Below are 16,791 nucleotides of genomic sequence, written 5' to 3'. Positions count from 1 at the left end.
GTTTGGAATGGATAAGCACATGGAATTCGGCACCCTGAAATTCCAGCGACACCAGTCAGCCAGCGAGGGTAGAAGGGGGGAGAATTTCTTGGGGGCAATGGAGAAAGGGATGACAAACACCCTGCAGGCCCAAGTGTCTTATGTCACATTCATCCACTTCGACAAAAAGGGACAGTTCACCCCACAAGTGAAGAATGGACAAAATACAAATTAAAGCATTTGAACAAGAGCAGAGTATGGAGGTTGAACAATTCTCTGAGTGAAACTCTACCCCTTGCCTAGTGAGGAACACACCTCTGCACTTGCTTACCAAAAGTGGGATTGACCGCTACCCTCCTTTAGGCAACGGAGGTGAAGTGATGAAACAATGCCCTCTAGGAGAAGAGGCAGGTGAATGCTGGACTGCCAGGCCAAAGGACTTGGTTGTGGCCTTAGACACCTTAAACTTTGAGCAGCTCACCCATTTTGGAGCCAAATAAATTGTCACCACTAAAGATTGTTTTAAGGACTTTCATCTATACATCAGTACACACAGATGACCACATCTAAGAATACCTCTGCAGCATAGTCCCCAAGACCAATGAGCGGGCTGCAAAATCTTCAGCATCTACACTGTAGTGAAGAATCTGCCTAGTAGCCTCTTGCCAACCAAATGGGTTAAACTCCCCTTTCTGACAACAAAGGCAGGATTGCCACTGCCTTAGAAATTACATTCCTCAGAACATAAAAATATTTTGCTATAGCCAACATTGCATCGATATCTCACAAAGCTAGGTGACTAGAATCAAAATCTTTGCACCATGGGCCTCAAACATTTGTTTTACAGTGAGGTGGCAAGGGCATAAAAGTTGCAGACTAAGAACAATCAGTGGAGGCCTGGCCCAACAGTCCATCTACTGTGAGATGACGGATTTTGTTGGGAATGGCACAGTGCAGATTAAGATTTTCTTCCTTCTGTCACTTTGAATTTCACTTAGAGGACTGAGTGGCGTATCTTCGACGGTCCGGCATGTCAGGAGTGAAGGCCCTCTGCCTCCATCACCACAGTCCCCAAGGGCAAGCAGGGGACTTTGCCACACAGGGCAACGTATTTTTCTGCTTCTTAGCGCACTTTCCATTCTCACTCCTCTGCAGTCATGTTCTGTCCACTAAGCAGCACTAAAGTGTCTTAACCACTCGTCTTCTCTAAACTTTGCTAACGCGAGACTGAACTCCCTCAGTTCACACCTAATTCTTCTTACTGTCACCAGTGTGATATATGATATGATATAGGATATGATATAGCATTTATAACGCGCCAATACACAAGTGTTTCAAGGCGGGATGAGGCAAGGGAGGGGGAGCAAAAGGGAAGACAGGACAACGATCCTACTAGGCCAGGTATCATTCAGATCACGCAAGTGCATGGGGAGGGGGGAAAGTGCAGTACATGGGATAGTAGAATAATTAAGATAAAACGTCCATTGGTAGCAAATGCAGACATAAGTGCTGGTAGGGGGACTGTAGGGATGCAGAAAACAGTCCCCGGGTGAAGGGGTTGCCAGGGAGGCAGTGCAGGTGGGCAACTGATGGGGCCTGGGCCCAAGAATCAGAAAGGGTGGCCAGTTAACCAGTGCTTTTACTGCCTGGAATTTAGCAGGGGAGAGGGGGAGAGAAAGCAGAGGCAAAGAGGAAGGCTTTGGGGTGCTTCCGGAACCGGAGATGGTTCTCCTCAAGTTACAGGGAGGCAGGAAGGCTGTTCCAGAGGGAGGGCCCTGCCGAAGAGAGATCTACCACCCCTGGGGGAGTTGGATGCGGAGTGAAGCGCTCGAGAAGGAAGATATTTAGGAAGAAAGTTGAAGGTATTGCGGCCCCCAACCCCAGAAGGCCTTGTGGACAATGCAGAGGGTTTTGAACTTAATCCTCGCAGCCACTGGGAACCAGTGAAGAGATGTCAGTCCTGGAGCGATACGATCCCTGGGCTTGAGGCCAAGGACAAGTCTTGCAGCCCTGTTCTGGATAAGTTGCAGAGGGCAGAGAGTAGAGGCAGGCAGATTTAGATAGAGGCTGTTACAATAGTCCAGCCTACAGAGAACCAGGGCTCTGGAGACAGTGAACTTCTGGGGGGAAGGAGAGAAAAGGAAGGATACCTCTGAGGAGGTGCAGCTGGTAGAGTGACTTCTTAGAGACATCGGAGATGTGAGGAGAGAAGGAGAGTGTGGAGTCGAAGATGAGTGAGGTTTTTAGCCTTGCAGGGGGGAGCAGGAAGAGGGCCAAGGGAGGCCGGCCAGAGAGCTGCAGGGAAGGAGGGAGCGGGTGTGCGAATGAGTAGAAGCTCGGTCTTACTGGCATTAAGGCAGAGGTCATTGGCAGCACACCACTCATGGATGGCAGACAGTCAGATGAGGGGAAAGAGGAGGAGGAGGCAGAGGGTAGCCTGAAAATTAGCTGGGTATCCTCCGCATAGCACTGAAAGTTGGGGCAAAGAGCGGCAATGCGGTGGGCAAGGAGTGCCAGGTATTGGTTGAAAAGCCAGGGAGCGTGGTTAGACCCTTGGGGGACACCACAGGTAGAGCTAAAGATAGAGGAAGGACCCAAGTTGCACCTGGGAGGGTCGGTCAGAGAGTAAAGAAGTCAGCCATGCCAGAGCCTGACCAGTGATATCTACGTTATCACGGAGACGGTTGAGCAGGATGGCATGACTGACAGTGTCAAAGGCAGAAGAGAGATCAAGCAAGAGGAGGACCCACGGGGTGTGGAGTCAAGGTTGGAGAGCAGGTCTTCACGGATGTTCAGGAGAGCAGTTTGTGCTTCTGGCAGCTCGGAAGCCAGACTGATGGTCATGAAGACAACCAACAGATTCAGTGTGGAGATTAAGCTGGGATATGGCCAGTTTCTCCAGGAGCTTGCCCAGAAAGGGAGTGATGGAGATTAGGCGATAGTTAGCTGGGCAGGAGGGGTCAGCAGAGGGTTTCTTAAGAAGAGGGTGCACAAGGGAGAGCTTCAGGGGGGATGGGAAGACTCCAGTGGCGAAAGAGGGATTGCAGAAATCAGCCAGGACAGGAGCCAGGGTGTCAATGTGGTCCTTCATAGTTTGAGGAACAGGGGTGAACCTGTTTCGATGAGACTTTCATAGATCGGACTTGTCTAGAAACCCTGTCTACAGAAAAATGGGGAAAGGCAGAGAAGGAGTGGGGGGGGGGTGGCTGCAGAAGGGCCAGCAAAAGAGCAGGGAATAGAGGGAGGGAGGCGATAGGAGGAGGAGAGTGAGGACAGGATGTCCTGAGTTTTAGAAATTAAGTGAGATGCCAGTGCTGTGCAGAGGGCGTGGGAAGGGACAGGAGAGGTAGAGACTCGGCAGGATTGGCCAGTTCCTTGCAGATTTTTATAGAGTTCAGCCGAGTTGTTAGATGCCGCAGAGACGCAGGCTTGGATATGAGCTCTCTTCTTGGTGAGGACGGAGAGCCGGTATTGCCTTTGCATCCGGCCAGTTTGTCAGAGGATGAAAATGAAGCACGCCATTTCCTCTCGGCCACTCTGCACTTGCGTTTTAGGGTGATGAGGTCTGAGTCATACCAGGAGTTACACTTGGCTTTGGGCTTCAGGCAGATTCTCATGGCAGTGGCAAGGATATTAAGAGTATCAGATATAGAAGAATGGAGAGTGCAGAGGGCTGTTTAAGGGTGAGAATCAGCCAAAGGGGGAGGAGGGGGTGAGAAGGTGGCGGCGAAAGCCTCAACTGACATGCGTTTCATGGGTCGGATGACCGAGAAGGTGGGTGGCAGCGATGGAGGTGGCTTGGCCTGAGGGGTAGTGAGGGTGAGGTGGGAGGATAGGGGAAAGTGAGAGAGGAGTGGAGAGAGGGACAGAGAGGGGAAGGTCTGAGGAGATCAGAACATCGAGAGTGTGCCCTGCAGAATGAGTCGGGCCAGAGGGGAGAATAGTGAGAGTCGCAGAGGTCATGAAAGAGTCCAGAGGGAGGACAGGAGGCATCCAGGGGAAAGTTGAAGTCTCCAAGAAGGAGTTGAACGGTAGAGGCCAGGCGTGAGGAGGAGAGGTCCACCCACTCGGAGAGGAAGGAGGAAATCTGACCAGGTAGTCGATCGATAGTGGCCACAGTAAGGGAGAGGGAGAACCTGCAGACAAGGCATTCAAAACTAGGAGTAGGCCTGCATAGGAGTGACATTGGCAGGAATCCACTCGGGGAAGATCAGGGCTACACCACCATCAGAGCGGTTGGACCTGGGCACGGAGAGGATCTTGTAGCTGTCAGGAAGGAGAGTGTGAAAGCTAGTGACAGAGCTGGCCGTGAACCATGTCTTGGTGAGACCAAGGACATCAAGGTCAAGTTCTTCCAGAAGGTGGCAGATATCAGAGGCGTGTTTGACAGCAGAGCGAGAGTTTAGAGTGGCAATATGGAGAAGGTTGCCATCCTTGAAGGACTTCCGGGGAGGGGTACAGATCATAGGTACGCCCTTCGAAGGTGTAGCAGGAGCAGAAAGGGAAGGAGGAGGCAAGGTAGCCAAGGAGAGGCGGGAGGGGACAGCAGGAGAAGAAAGGAAGTCGATGAGGCGCGGGAAGTGTCTTCCAAAGAAATGTAGGTTGGCCTGAGGCCCTTGGACCAAGACAGTCCCATTAGAGTAGACATTAATGAGGAACTTGGAGGCATGGAAGGAGGCCAGGAGGGCATCCCAATGGGTGCCACCATTAATGGGAGAAGAGGAGAAAGGAGAGAGCACAGAGACCATACGAGGGGTCCATAGGTCTGGTGAAGGAACGACAGAGTATGTCGGTGAGTTTCCTTTGAGGATGCACTGGTGTAGGTGTCAGCGATAGGGAGGCTTAGGTTGGAGACCAGGATGTCCTTTTTAAAATTCTTCCTACCAGACTTGGTGAGGAGATCAGGATAGTCAATAGAGAAGCAGTTAGAGAAGATAGGAGAGACAGAGAGCACAATAGAGTAGGTGGGAGAGGAGGGGCTGGGAGGGACCCTAGCGTAGACAGACAAGACAGCGAGAGGCAAGTGAGTGGAGCTATGGGACGAGAGATGAGCTCACAAAATGCACATTCTAAGACAGGAGAGAAGACTCACCTAAGTTTGAGAGTCCAAAAGAGGGAGAAAAGGCCTAGGTTTCACAATGCAGTTTATGTGGTACTGATACAGGCAATTTATACAATTTGAAACAGCAGGGAATAACCGCCGGTAAGTGGAAAGGGGGGGTAAGCAGGGCGGTCAGAAGGGAGGTGACTGGCAATTGGCGTCCCCTGCGGACACCTGCAGACACCAACAGGGAGCCATCAATCCGGAGACACCCTTGGCCTAGGGGCCCTTAGCCGTGGGGCTGCCCAGGGAAGGTTAGTGATGATGAGCCAATCGGGGGGGTTGGGATGGGAGGCGGGTGGGGAGGAGGAGAACAACAAGTAAGGGGAAGCGGGAGAACAGGGGACAACAGGCAGGAAACACAACAATTACAGGCACAAGCAGTATTATCAAGCCCAGGCGGGCAGTAATGTAAGATCTTTTTTGCGCTGCACTCACCCGCTCAGCCTGGTGAAAAAGTGGATGGCTGATGATGCAAAACAGGGCCAAGTTAACATTTCTTCTCCTGATGTGCAAATCAAACCACGGTAAGGAACAAACATATCTATACTCCTCCAAATCTACAAGCCTTCCTGTAATCTCCACTCTACCACCTAGACTACTCTTGTGAAATCTTGCCCTCCCTGTGCTTCCTCTCATTTCTGCTCCCTCTTCTTGCTCCATATGCATGGAATTCTCCTGGAGAGAGTGAGACCCTTTTTTCCCCCACTCATGTATTTTAATGTGATTTCTGAGCTTTGTGTTTTTTGGTTATGGAGCCTGACAAACTCCATAGGCATAATCTTTTACATTGTGTCACACAGCACCTTCAGTGCAGTGGCACAGGGAAGTCTTTCAGATTTCCCCAAGGTTTAAAATACCTTCTCTGAGCATTTTTTTTATTTTATTGTTTTAGCTGAAACTAGTCAACTTTACAATGTTTTCTTTTTATAATCATAAAATATATCATAAGATGACGAAAGGATTTAAAAGAAAAAACATCAATACAAAAAGGAAAAAAATTATACGAATTCAACTTTACAATTGTACAATGTGTTACAATTATTAAGACTTATCTTAAAATTATTAAAAATAATATTTAAAAAAACTTACAGAACATCACAGTGAAGTTGCCAATTTGCTTCATTTCATTATCTTCCATATGGATATTAACACTGGTATACTTCTAACAAATTGAATAGTGCCAATTCTTAAAGGTAGAGATAATCATCCACAAGGTATCTGCAGTTAAGTCACCATATTTTTTTAGTGGAGGTTTTAAGTAGATTAATCTTTCTTTAGATAGGGCTTTGCAATCTACCAATATATGTCTCAATGACTACTTGTCTTTAATTTTTGCATAATCGACAAACGTTTTCTTGTGGTAGAATAAGTATTTTTTGCACGGACTTCCTGAGTTGGCCATAAATTTAATCTTACTCATAGGAAGTCTACTCTGTTGGAGCATAGATGGAGATTTGATCATCTATGATTCAGGTAAACTATATTTCTTATGCATAAGACGCTTCCATCGAAGTCTTGATACCGCAGGCAAGTAGATCTATTTCTTGCCCAATCCCATTGAAATAATTTCGTTTTGAACACATATAGGATTTTGTAGCAGTACTTCGACTGATGCATCTGCATAGGCCAAAGCATTAATCGCTTCATGACGCCACTTTTCCGCAAAAGCATCTTTAGATTGCAAAAGGTAACGAGCTAAGGACCCTAATAGCATGTCTGAATTATATGCTATTGGGCACTTCCGTAGAATGCCTATTTGCCAAAGATAGACCATATGGCGATATTAAACCCAACTCATTACGAATAAGCGCAATTGGAGTACAATCTGGGAGGACTAAGATACGTCTCCAAAATGTGGCTTTAAATTTTCCCCATGTCAGTTCAGATATAACTGGTAAGCATTCTGATCCATACAATAGGATTGGCGTGATTTGGTGTTTGAAGAAAGTTAGGGTCGGAATAATGGAGAATTTTCCAAATTTTGCCTGAATTATCAGCGATTGAGAGGTCATTCTACTTAGCTTCGTGTTCCAGTTTGACATTGGCGCTATATTCGTAGTGCCAGAAATAACATCCAGATATGTATATTCTTGAATGCGTTCTAGTTGCGTCTTTTGAATAGACCATTTACAGTTTCTACAATAATTTTTCAAGGTCGGATTGCATGTCATTACTTTTGTTTTTTCTAGATTGTTACTAAGTTTCTATCAGCATAGTCTGAGAGTGCATCAAGAAGTTTTTGTAGCCCTACCAGTGTCTTCGATATCAAAACTAGATTGTCTGCATAGAGAAGTGCAGGTGTTTTAATGTGATCTAATTTAGGGGCATCAGATTGTATTTCGGTAAAGATTTTGCACATATCTGCGATGAAATAGCTAAATAGTGCTGCAGCAAAAATGCAACCTTGACGTAATCTTCTATAGGATTTAATTACTGATGAGTGCCTTCCAAATTTAATCTCACTTGAATGCTGGTATTGGTGCGTAAGGCGTGAATGAGTAATTATGAGACTCTGGCATTTGTCTCGAGGCAATTTTCTTAACAGCAATTTGCCTGATACGGAGTCAAATGCTGCTCGTAGATCAACAAATACCATATATAATGCTTGATTACTGGCCTGATTATGTTTGATGTCAGTTAGTAAATTGAATGAGGGTCCCAATCCAGCAATGGATCCGGTCTGGCAAGGGTCACGATATGAGTGTTTGTTAATCCATTCATTAAGATCTCATAGTATAAACCGGCAGAAAATCTTGCCCGATGCATCTAAAAGTGCGATCGGCCTGTAGTTGGTAGGATTGGCCCGATCGCCCTTTTTAAAAATTGGAATCATTACTGATCTTCGTCAGGAGTCAGGAATTATATTGGTTTTGAGAATCTGGGCAAAAATGTTATGCAAGATCTTTGCCCATATCTGGGGATGTTGTTTGAAGTCAAAATTGCTAAGGCAGTCAGGTCCTGGAGCCCTAGAGTAACTAGATTTGTTGCTAAAGAATACGAGGTCTTCTTCCAAAATTTGCATTTGCTCCAAACCCCAATTTGAGATTTGAATTTTAAAATCCTCCAGATTGGTATTAGAGTATAAACTTGTATAATGTAATATCCAGTCTGCTTAAAGTACTCCATTTATTTGGGCTGGATATTGAGTTTGGTTGGTTGCAATATTCAGGAGACTCCAAATTTCGGCAGTATTTTTGGAGCTTTCTGCTGATAACAGTTTTGCCATCATTCTGATATAGCCAGGTTTTAAGGGCTCTAGTCCAATTTCGATATGTATTTATGGCTCGAAGAGCTTCAAATCTTACAGAGATCGGAAGTTGTAAGACCAGTCTCTTCTCTCTGCAGAAGAATGATTTCCGCTGTTGCATTTCTTTGTCGAAACTATGTCTCAGAGTATGCTTCTCTTGGGCTATAGGGTGAGAGTTCAGTTTATATAGATGTAAGGCTGAAAGAAATGTTTGATCTTCCCGATTGGAGGTTGCTTTTAATCTCAGGAGGTCTGCACGAAGACTAGTTAACGACTGTTCGTTCCATAGAAATCTAATTCGTGAGTTGTTCACATTGAGTCTTGGGATGTATCTACAAATGTGTGAGTTTGATGATATGCTATCAGAATACCAACGTGCAGTAAGCATTTCATGATCCCCATTAGGGGAATGCACTCCTTCAAATTTGGTCATTAGACTGAATGAGTTCGTATCCAAAAACAATCAATAATTGAGGTGTTCGTGCCCCTCCGCCAGGTATAATGAGCTGGGATATCACTTTTAATTGAGCCATTAAGCATCAATAGGTTACAAGATTTCATGATTTCTTCCCATTTAGCGCATGAAGGGTTCAGGCTGTTAGATGTCTTTGCCAGACAATGTAGATTCATATCACCAACAACAAAAATATTCGTGACCTTGGGGGAATGAAGTATTAGTTTAAGCAAATTCACCAACTCACCAAAAAAGATCTAACAAGGCAATCCCATAGGGTTCCGATAAACATTTATTAGGGCCATGATGTTACCGTGGAAAGTTATTTTAACCATTTGTAAAAAATTGTTTGGCTGAGCCCATGGGTAGATTCTGAAGCCAGAATCAATGTTCACTGCTACCATTAACCCAGAAGCTGGTCTACCTTTGGTTCCTTTAATTGCGGGGGACAGAAGGATTTCCTAACCGTTCAAAACAGGCGCTGTGGTAAACCACGTTTCTTGGAGGGCTATGATATTGTACAATAGTAACTGAGGAGTCCTTCAACAGATGGCAATGACCACAGGTATTCCAGCTTATAATTGAGAATTCTTTGGGTTTTTTCTCCAAAGATAGTTATGAAGTATAACGAGTGTTTGTTGCATCATAATTTGGCTGGGGATTTCCTTGGCACGGTCTCTTAGAATTACAATTATCTTCGGCATTATATAATTTCAACTGTTGGATTTGGGTTGTAGAAGTTGTCTCTACCCCTTTATCCTTTTCGCTTTCAAACTGTAGGATCAATAGCCAGAATGAAACCTATTGCAAAAAGGTCTATTCTGGCCTGCCAAAGAACGTTACGTACAACATTTGAGCTCAGCCACATAACCATAGAGCGATTTGAATCATTTAGAAACTCGACCTGGGTGATGTCATTGGAGTTGACATCACTCAAGTCCGGTATATCCTCAAAAATCGCCAAGACACTAGCTCAGCACAAATCATATGCCTCAAATGGAGCTGCATGGCATTTCAATATAAATAAATGATTATTTTGGTTTAGCATGTGTCTTGACAATTTGATGGTATTTACTGTTTCTTTTGCAAAGGATTCTTTTTTTCAGGTACATATAGAGGCAGAATGCTAATTGCATTTTCTTTTGGGAGCGTGTTTGTATTGGTCATCTTTTTATCGTTCGCATTGCAAGAGGACTTTTAAAAAAAATATTCATCCATTGCTTGATGGATTTCAGCTCTAAAATACGTAGGTACATTTCCAATGATATCGTTTTTCATGTCATCTCTATTGGTGGGGTGTGAAGACATCTCAACCATTGATGGTTTTGAATTCATACGAGCGTCCGGTTGTAGTGGGTAATTTGAGTAACTAGAGGATTCACTTAGTAACTCTATTGTTATGTCTGGTTGTATGACTTCATGGAGGGGCAAGGCAGATTTCAAAGTATTCAAAGTCAGAATTGGTTGCTTATGTTGTTTAAAGTCTTCAAGGGATCTTCGAATTTCTGCCTGTACCTCTCGCAGGATTTCATCAGAGAAGAGAGATTTATTCTGACGCAATTGTGCTTCTTTTAGAGTAGAGGATTTTCTCTCTTTTGGGCATTGCATGACTATAGGAGTTTTTATTGGTAGCTCATTTGAATTTTCCCCAGAATCTAAACAGTCTGTGTGAATCACAATGCAATCTGCTGCAGTAACAGAAGCAGATTGATTAACTTTGGATTCGCTGTCTTTTAGAGCACAAGGGGCTTCAATCAACGCAATGATCTCATTTAGAGCATAATCTTTGACATTTTTATTCAGATGTTCGTTTAAATGTTTATATTTATTCTGTATTACTTTCCTTATATTAGAATTTGAATTTTTCACTGAAGTCAGGCGTTGTACAAACTGTTTGACATTCGCACTACTATTGTGCGTAGACATTTTTTGATTTTGTTTTTTTGGCAGGTTATTAGATGACATTTATAACAATCTTGGTCATTCCCTTTTGGATGAATGTCAAACCTATTGTACATCGTGCCCGGTTTAACTGGAGGAATCTCCGTTGATGGGGGAGCTTGTGTAAGTGGGGAAAACATTAGCGTCTTCTTGACAGGTTTGAGGAACAATAACTTTCAAATGTCGGGAGAGGACACATAGGATGCTGAATGTTTAATTCAGAGGATTGTCTGTCATCTCTAGGTCTATAAGGGCCCTTTTGGTCATATTGGTCAACAGCACCAGTATCACTTACCTTTAGCATTTTGTTTCTTGTCCCAATCATACATCCACTCAAAGCTCTTGTCAATTTTCTGCATTTGTTGCGTCACTTTTATAGCTAGGGATTCAAATAATTTGACCAAAGACAGAGTAATTTCCAATAAAGGATTGTTTTTGTTTACTAAATCCTATGTCAAAGGAGAATCTGGAGAGACAGATTTTTACTAAAGCCACCAACAGGAACAGCCTCCTACTGGCAACGAGTTTTCATCCTCGTAGGACAATGGACAGTGTCCCTTTAAGCCAATTTCTAGGATATCGAAGTAACATCTCAGAAGACACCTAATTAGTGAGGCAATCAGCATCACGCCACAAATTCAAGAAAAGAGGCTACAATCCAACTACTATAGCCCAAATCGAGGAGAAAGTGGCAACCATTGAGAGATACCTTGCTCACGTCCAGAAATCGGAACAAAGATGACTCTATGGTGTACGTTACCACATATTCCGCTCAGAGTAAAAAAAAAATCAGGAGTATTATCCAAAGAAATTGGCCAATGCTGCAAATGGACACCCTGACAACCACTCTTTCAACAACTTCCAATTTTAGCTTAAAGAAATAGCAATGCCCTAAGAAACAGTCTGGTTAGAGCAGATTTAGCCTTGCCCAAAGGGAACCACAAGATACCAGCATTGCAGTAACATCCTTCCAGGAAATAATCTCACATCCACACACAGGGAAGCCAATTACACTAAAACATTTGTGTACTTGTGACTCCACAAATGTTATTTATGCTCTCAAATGCCCTTGTGGTTTTTATTATGTTGGGATTACCATGAGAAAGGCGGAACAGCGTTGGACTGAGCATAAATCCAACATTAGGACAAAAAGTCTCAGATCACCGGTGTCAACGCACTTTTTGGAAGCAAGGCATTCTATTGCCCAACTAAAACGTATGATTTTTGGGACAAGTGAAGGTGGGCCCAAGAGGAGGGGGGGGGGGGATGTCTATAAGAGACTACTCCAGAGGGAGATTGCTTGGATCGATCTGTTGGATTGTCTGAGCCCAAGAGGAATGAATTGTGAATTTGATCCGATGTGTTTTTTATAGTGTTGCTTGTAGTGTTTTATTGTAGTGCTTCTAACAGTGCACCTTAAAGTACCATTCCAGCTCGCTTGAGGTCAGATCTTGAGCAAGAGTAGTTGTCAAAATTGAGTCGAACATATATTTGTTATCACTTGATTTCAATGCATTCTGCCTAAACATGACCTAGCGGTCATGCTCCATTGTGGTATTCCAGATTGTGAACGGCCTTGGCAACGGGAGGTCTAACTAGGTTTTGAAAAATCTCTTAATTCTGGATAGAAGTATCCGCCAAACCCACCAATTGATTAGAATGTGAACGGCTTTGACACCGGGAGAAAATAATCGAAATGCAACTGTTGGTTGTGTACAGGAGTCTCCGCGAGAGCCATAAGCTTTGATGCATCTTTGGTTCATACTTGGAACATGTCTTTACACCATGACACTCAAGTGGTGACCCTCAGAAAGAAGGGGGGTTGGCAGATTGCCAATCGTTGACCCCACTTCGACAGACGGTTACCTTAATTGAAGCGGGAGATCGGGGCACCGCACAGTAGTACACTGCTGCAATGCCCCTCCTCCCGCCCTTAATCTTCCTCAAGTGCCACAATAACCTTACTCATTGGCCATCTCCATAACTAGTGTTTAAATACACCTAGCTATTCACCTTGACCAAGATTGTTTCCATAATAACCAGCGGGGGGTAGGGACACCACACAGTTGAATACTGCTTTGATGCCCCTCCTCCCACCCTTAATCTTTGTTAAGTGCCATCTTCTCCATCACTCGTGTTGAATACACTCATTTACTTGCCTTGACCAAGGTACGAGCCAGGACTCATCCAGACAGACTTCTATCTCTTCTCATTATTCCTAACTGGGATCACCTATACTCTTCTACCTTTGAAGAAGCGTATGCGATAAGTTAGCAGCGCCCCACGGGACGCCGCAGAAACATTTTACTGTACAATATCTTGCAATCTTTAGGACATGCGCACACCTTCGTGCTGCTTTCAGGACTTGATGCGCGTGCGCGTTGCGTTCATGTTAACCTCAGTCCCCCATGCTGTGAGATTTCACAATACATTTAGGCACCTGGTCCTATTAGGAACCTGTGCCTCCGTGAACCTAAGGCCCAACGAGCAAGTGTCAGTACTGATATCTACGTCCTGCTAATATGAAGTTGCGGACAAAATGTCCCACACAAAGATGGTGCCGGGAGCCAGGACGCGCGTGCGTGCCGCCTCCCTGGCAACCATTTTTACAAACCAGAGATTAGCAAAGCGTCCTAGCGACGGGCTGCTAGTTTTCCTCTGCTAATCGTGGTCTTTGAAGGCAAGCTTCTTTAGCGATATACCCTGAGCCCTGACTCCGCCGCCTTCATACGGACGGCAAAGTATTGCAGAAGCGCATGTTTCCCTCTCAAGACAAACGAGCACTCGTTTAGTGGAACAATGCGTAAAGCCGCCATTCAGCATCATTCAATTGAATGTGTATGCTATTATGGAGCTCGGCTTCTACCATACACGAATAGTCACTTAAGTTTATACTTATCTGGTTTTGGTCAGAGCCCAATTCAGCTATACATTTTATTGATTTTTATATATATATATCTAGAAGCCATGGTGTACACTCCCTAGACATGACCTTTCACATCTCTCCTTGCCTTTAGCCGCCTACACTGGAAACCTCAGCCTGCCATCTCCACATTACCCGGGAAGAGGAGTTGGTCTTCCTATCGGGTAAGTGGATTAGACGACATGTGTACCGCTTAGAGTGAGACTCTTGCCTTAAATGGACATTTACAATCTGTGTTGTTTTGCATTTACCATGCAGGTAGTTGCCAGCATCCCCTACTTACACAGTAATTGAGTTTAGTGCACTTCTACTTACATGAGAGCTACTTGTTAAATCTCCCGGTTACCTCAGAGGTCTAATTAGTTTATATTTATTTGGTTTAGGAATTGAAATTGAACATTGTTGGAACTAAAACACGCCCTGCCCTGAAGATGGGTTTTGATTAATCCGAAACGCGTTGGCATACATGATTTTATAGGAGTGTCTTTAGTAAGCTCTGAGCAGAGTGAATAATACTGCCCAGAAGGATAAACATGCTAATGTTGTTTCATAGCTACAAATGAATCCTTTCTTTAACCGCTTATACTAACAAGTTGTTTTGTTGATAAGCTTCATTCTTTATAGTTTACGTTTTTTTGTGAGGGCTGCCTTCAGCTCAACTATATATTACTGTCATTGTTTTTGAATTGTTTGACTACACAATTGTGCTAAAGTGGTATCCCACACTATGTGTTAATAGTGTGGTGTAAATTGATTTGTCGTCAATATAAAATATTACATTATCTAGTTAACACCTGTTTTGTCTCAGCCTTGTGGTTCCTGACTGTAGACAAGCAGACTGACAGATCAATGTAATTTTTCTTCAAGCGAATCCCATCTAATTGATGTAAAACTTATTATATTGAAACAAATCCATAGAAGCAACCATCGTAAGTCATAATACGTCCCACTGTGAGTCGAATTGGATTTACGAGGTTGAAGTAACATTGGGGACTTTGTCCCACTAGGAGTGCAGCTTAGGGCTACCAGCAGGCAACGGCGGGTGTGTGTCTTGTACTAAATCTTTTAACACAGATGACAGCCGAGGAGAGCAAATATCAAATTGTTTCCTCTGTGTTGGGCGGGAAAATGATGTAGGGCTCTCGACTAGCGAGTCACTACAATGATTAAACAGACTTGGTGATTGATATAAGTTTATCTCAGCCGCATGAACTGACGCATCAATAAGTAGTGAGCGGAAGTGCAGTGGAAGTGCCTGTTTGCCTGGAGGCTATATTCCTGTTGTGCTGCTCACCCATTGTTTTGTTGGACTTAATCAAAGGCTCCGCCCCATTACCGGCTCCGGCTGTATTTGGCACTGGCCGTGCGCCTCAAGTGCGCATGCCAGAGCAGAAGTGCCCTGGAAGTGCCTGTTTGCCTGTTAGCGGGCCGGAGCTAGACTCGCTGACCGAAGCGCCTCTGCATTGGAGAGGCAAATTTACTGGCGTTTCGCCGTGTGCATGGTAAAGAGGTCGATGTGTGAGCACCCATCTGATTTGGTATTCACTTTGTAAGCGAGAAAGAGCTGTCGCGACTCCAGTGTTCAACATGTTTAATCTCGCAGGTGAATACCGCTTATTGTACTTTGTGAAATAACTGGTTTTCTGCAGTGTGCATGGTAAAGTCGATGTGTGTGCACCTATCTTATCTCATTTGGTATTCGTTCTGTAAGTGGGAAAGAGCTGCTGCGTTTTCAGTGTACAACATTCAATCACGTGGGTGAACACTGTTTAACGAATTTTGTGAAATAATTGGCTTTTCGCCGTCTGCACGGTAAAGAGGGCGATGTGTGCGCTCTCATCTTATTTGGCATTTATTCTGTAGCGGGAAAGAGCTGCCTCGATTTGAGTTTGCAATATATTCAACCTTGAGGGAGAATACTGCTTACTGTGTTTTGCAGAGGAACTATGGACTGTTCTGTAGCAGTGTACGGATTACTTAAATGTTCTGTGGGGCGGTGAGTCGTCAGCGGGATAATGTGGAACTCGTTCATGTCAGTTTACAGTCTCGCCTCATTACTGTCCTATTGATAAACCCACTACGTACTACTCTAAATGATTAAGTGATCAAAGGGTTATTTGATTGTGCCCGCTTGAATCCACGCGAGCCGCGCTCTCTATACTCTTGGCTAAATAAGAATGGGGGTTCGTTCTGCTCGTTGGAGTATGGTTGGCTCGCTTCGCAGTGGTAAATCCGTTCGCCCAATTCAGGTAGTCTTTGGCCAAACCTGCGTTTGTGTTTAACATGGATAGCCTTCTGATTGGGGGCCAGATACCCGCCTGCTCGCCGAATGAGGCGTTAAATGGGTGTAATGATTTAGGGGAACAACAGCCCCTGGTGAATCCAGCCCCAATCCAGAAAAGTTTATGAAGCGGGCAGGAAAATCTGGATGCTCAAGTAATGGAGATGATAGAGGGAGCCAAACTGAGACCTAGGGGCCGACACCTCCCTCCTGGCGCCTGTTGTACTTGCAGAGTTGGACAGAAGGGTCAGTTTATCCAAGGGGCCGTCCACTCCTGCTAGGCCCAGAGCAGGGGGTTATAACAACGTTCACTTATATGAAGCTTCTGATGTGGCTTCCCCCCCTAGATATTAATTATATTGAGCAATCCTTTGGCTCAAACTCTAGGGTCAAGGAAGAAGGGTATAATGGGGAGAGAGAGGGGTTTGGTAGTCAGGCTGCCAACCCTCTCAAATTTGCAAGTCCTGCATCCCCTATTGACCATCCATACGAACCCACTGTTCCCCTCATAGGACCTCTTTTCAAAGGCATTAATTCAGAGGATACGGCCTCAACATACGCCACTTTTCCCGTTTTAACAAGGATCCTAAATCTACTCGATAAGGGGCATGAGAGGACTCATATGGACATCCAAGAACTTAGATCTTTAATTTTAGTCAGTACAGAGAAGATTTGTAAACTGGAGGGTTATCTTTTGGCTTTAGAGAGATGTGCGTTTCCGGTGGGGCATAGTGAAGCCCAAACCAGAATGTTCTGTCATGACCAGACCTCACAAACGGATCTGGAGATGATGGCTTGCCCTAAATCTTATGCAGAGGTTTGGGTAAAGGGGAACAACGACTCATCCTCTGCACTTTTGAGC

General features: G+C 44.6%; 1 protein-coding gene across 1 annotated transcript in view; it reads right to left on the bottom strand.

The window, feature by feature from the left end:
* The window catches only part of CCNYL1 (cyclin Y like 1), a 561,203-nt gene that overhangs the window by 322,206 nt on the left and 222,206 nt on the right, over window positions 1-16,791 (bottom strand). The window lies entirely within an intron of this gene.

The sequence above is a fragment of the Ambystoma mexicanum genome, chromosome 9 (genome assembly GCF_040938575.1).
Source record: "Ambystoma mexicanum isolate Mex_15411 chromosome 9, UKY_AmexF1_1, whole genome shotgun sequence".
NCBI lineage: Eukaryota > Metazoa > Chordata > Amphibia > Caudata > Ambystomatidae > Ambystoma > Ambystoma mexicanum.
Note: the sequence above shows the minus strand (reverse complement) of the source record. Positions and strands in the feature narration are given on the sequence as shown.